Below are 4,197 nucleotides of genomic sequence, written 5' to 3'. Positions count from 1 at the left end.
AACAACAAAGAAAGTAAAGCATGTCTCAAAAAACAGTCAGTGCTGAGGATATAGCTCAGTGGCATAGCACCTACCTAGCAAGCACGAGGTCCTGAGTTTGATTACCCAATAAAAAAAAATCAGCCATCTCGTGTGCCAATGCTAAACAATTTACAGATTGACTCATACACAATCTGCCCTGGGCACTCGCAGTACTATTTCATGGTTGGATGTATTTGTCCACTGATGGCCAGCCTGGTGCATCGCGTGTTTAGCTACGAACAACTCTGCTGATCTGCCTGCAGCATTTTCATGGCTCACCAGTAGATCTGTCCACAGTTCTCAGGTCTGCCAAGGGGGTGGTTCAACTCTTCTTTGATGTAATCCATCCAGAGATCAGAATTCACAGATCCAAACTCTCTCAATGCCCTCTCATAATAGTCTCTTAAATTCAGCATCTTTTAGGATTTCTCCTGAACACAGCCCTGGCCTTCTTGTAGCCACCACTTCAGTAAGCCCAGTCCAGGGCTTTCAGAGTTACTGAGTTGGGACCTGTGACAGCTAAAATAGCTTTTGTAAAGACAACTTCAGTGTCTTCTTGGCTTTTAGCACCTTCACTCCACTCTGCCCAAGAAATCCACAAGGGCAGACAAACCTGGGGCTTCAGGTGCACGAAGATTTCTTCAAAGCTCTTCTCTACATCCGGGCTCTTTGACTCAATCAGCACCTGCAGCTTCTTCTGCCACATTGGCATGGAGTTCTTGAACAATTCAGTCCCAGTTTCTGCTACCTCCAGGGCTTCCATAAAGAAGTCATGTTGCAGCAACAACTCAATCCACTGCTTGTAGTGGAACTCCGAGAGAAGTCTTAGTTCATGTGCCTTTCTGAATGTAGTCATGGTTCTTTCCAGCCTCTTCCTTCTGAGGAGCTCACTACTTGTTTTCTTAGAAAATTGTTCCAAGCAAAAGTTGGTGTAACGGGGCTGGGGAGATGGCTCAGTAGGATAAGCGCTTGACTGGCAAACGCAAGGATCTGAGTTCAATCCCTGGTTCCGCAAAAAAAAAAAAAAAAAAAAAAAAAAAAAAAAAAAAAAAAAAAATTGGCATAACACTTCCACATGGCAGCGTCTTCACTGCCTCTTTGTATAGGCACAGCACCTCTCCTCCCTTCAGCACACCTCCGCAGCTCTGGCTTGTTTTGTTGAAGGTTGCTCCTCTGGCTGGGACTCAATCACTAATTTTCGCCATGCCACATAATCCCAAGTGAGAGGGTCATCTGTGTGCAAAGCCTGGAGGTCATCATAAATTTCTTTTTATAGATCTTTGGCAAAGTCAAAAAGCTGCGCAACTGAAAGTAGTGACACATGAAATTCCGCACCTTTAATCCTGCTTACAGAATTTTTGTAGATGATCCTCACTAACCCTCCCTTAAGGATTTCTACAGGATGATCAAAATCCCCCAAATCCATGTCAGCTTTTTCAAATTTTTGCTTTTCTTTCCTGAGTTTCTCAGCATGCATCAGCTCCATCCTAAAGTATTCTTGAGAGAGTTTTGGGCACTCTGGATGAAAGCAAAGAACCCAAAGAAATAAATGCCTTGCGCTTTCTGAAGACAAGCGATCTTCCATTTCCCACTTGGCCGCCATAATCCACAAAGCTGGCTTGTTTGAATGAATGGCCAACACGGTAGAGAATACTTTGCTAAACTGAGCTTTGGTAGCCCATTTCTTACAAAAAACTACATAGGACAGCCAAAGCTGAACATCATCTTTTCACTTTGCTGAAGCACGTCCGAAGACGCCTTGTACTCACTGCACGATAGAATGTTCGATCTTGGGGCTGGGGAGATGGCTCAGTAGAATAAGGGCTTGCCTGGCAAGCACAAGGGCCTGAGTTCAATCCCCGGTTCCACCAAAAAAAAAAAAAAAAAAAAAGAATGTTCGATCTCATCTTTCTTAAATGAGTACTTAACAGGTTTTCTTCTTCTCTGGATCAGCTCCAAAAGATTAATTTCACACTGAACATAGTTGAGTAAGTCCTCCTTAAAAAGTACTCTTTGCTGTATTTTGTATTCTAAATCAGAAGCCTTTTTTTTTTTTTTTTTTTTTTTGGTGGAACCGGGGTTGCCCTTGTGCTTGCCAGGCAAGCGCTCATTCTACCAAGCCATTTCCCCGGCCCCTGGAAGCCTTCTTAATTATAGCTTTAATCTCTGCGTGACTGAACGGTCCAATGCGCTCCAGCTATTCCAACTCGGAAATCGGATCTTCTATTCGCTCCTGAATTATCTCTGCCATGAGGTCGGCGCTCCCGCAAGCCCAGGAGAGGTGAAACACTGAAACCAGAAAGTATCTTTCATCCTTCTGCTATAGGAAATAAAACAGGGGGGTGGGGTTGGGGGTTCATGTGGCTTATTTTGTGTCCAGGCTTTGGCTCTTCCTCATCACACTGGGATGAATTCATTTCTCCCTTTGTTAGTACCCAGCTACTCTGAATGGGCGCCTGGTCTGATCCAGTTTGATGGTGCAGCTGTTCTCTCAGGAAGGCAGGAACTTAGGACACTGCACTTGAGAAGTGTTCGGAGAACACCACGCCTGAGCACATGCCACCCTAAAGACAGCGCCTAACACTTGCTCACATCCTCTGTATGTTCCCTTTGACCCACTCCTCTATTGGGGTCTTGTGCAAATGTACACGTTGAGCAGTAGGCTCAGGTGAGCCTGGAGCTCTCTGGGGAATTGAGTCATAGGCCATCTTTCCTGAGGGCTTTGCCTTTGCTCCTACTATTTATATACAGTAGCTAGCAGCTCTACTCTAGCTTGACGGTATTGAGGAGGCTGGGGAAGGCGCTTGTCCCTGTGTCACCCGGCAAATCAGGAAGGAGGCATGGCTACAACCTGCTTTCCAGACTCTGGACCCAAGGCTTGCATACAAGCCTAATACGAAGGAGATGGACTTCATTCTTCTGTGGGGACTTTCAAAGTTTCAGAGGCCAGGCCAGTGAGATGGCTCAGTGGAATAAGCAACTACCTGGCAAGTGTAAGGGCCTGAGTTCAATCCCTGGTTCTGCAAAAAAAAAAGCAAAAACAAAGTTTCAGAGGCCATGGAATCAGACCTGAGTTTTGCCAGTTCCCAGTCATGGGATTCTGAACACACTGTTTACTTCATTTTGCCAAGCTGACATCCCAGGTGAGGAGAGCACTTACCTCACAAGGTGCTTGAGAATATTCTGTGAGGATGTGTCAGGAAGCTTCTAAATGGTGCAGGGATTTCTGCTCTGCTTCCTTGTCCTCAAACTCTACCCACCCACTTATCCAAACCCTTGAATGTGTTGGGCAAACACTGTAGCACTGTACTACAGCTCTGTCCTGCCCTGGACCCCCATACCCTTCTTTGTGATACTGGAGATTGAACCCAGACCCCTCACATTGAACTACTTCTCTAGCTTTTTTTTTTTTTGGTGGCACTGGAGATTGAACTCAGGACATTGTTCTTGCCAGGCAGGCACATTAAGCCACACTCAGCAATCTCCCAGGCCCCCTAGCTCTTTTTTATTTTGCTTTGTTTGTTTTTTGAGACCAAGACTTGCTATTATTTCAGGCTGGGTTTGAGGTCGGTGATCCTCCTGCCTCAGCCTCCTGAGTGGCTGTTGCTGGCACACGCTATTCCTAGCCCCTTTTAAACATTTTCTTTCTTTAGACCACTGAGCCATCTCACCAGCCCATAAACATTTTCTTTCTTTCTTTCTTTCTTTCTTTCTTTCTTTCTTTCTTTCTTTCTTTCTTTCTTTCTTTTGCGGAACCAGGGATTGAACTCAGGCCCTTGCGCTTGCCAGGGAAGCGCTTATTCCACTGAGTCATCTCCCCAGCCTCTCTATCTTTCTTCCTTCCTTCCTTCAAACCGGGGATTGAACTCAAGACCCTGTCCTTGCCAGGCAAGCGCTTATTCTACTGAGCCATCTCCCTGGCCCCAAACTTTTTATTTCTATTTATTTATTTACTTACTTTTTTTGAGACAGGCCTGGCTATATGCTTAAGAATGGTCATGTGTGGGTCTTTGTTTTTTGAGACAGAGTCTTAGTATATAGTTCAGTTTGGCCTTATGATCACTTTGTAGTCCAGGCTGGTCTCAAACTTGCAATATACTCCTGCCTACTCCTGCCTCTGTCTCCCAAGTGCTGAAATTACAGGCGTGTGCCACCATACAAGGCTTAAGGCTGCTC

At 45.4% G+C, this 4,197-nt stretch overlaps 1 pseudogene; it reads right to left on the bottom strand.

The window, feature by feature from the left end:
- Nucleotides 1-130: 130 nt before the first annotated feature.
- On the bottom strand, nt 131-2,272 carry LOC101575846 (annotated as a pseudogene).
- Between the last annotated feature and the right edge of the window lie 1,925 nt (nt 2,273-4,197).

This window comes from Octodon degus, unplaced genomic scaffold, assembly GCF_000260255.1.
Source record: "Octodon degus isolate 3935 unplaced genomic scaffold, OctDeg1.0 scaffold00072, whole genome shotgun sequence".
Taxonomy (NCBI): Eukaryota; Metazoa; Chordata; class Mammalia; order Rodentia; family Octodontidae; genus Octodon; species Octodon degus.
This window is presented reverse-complemented; position numbering and strand designations above follow the sequence as displayed.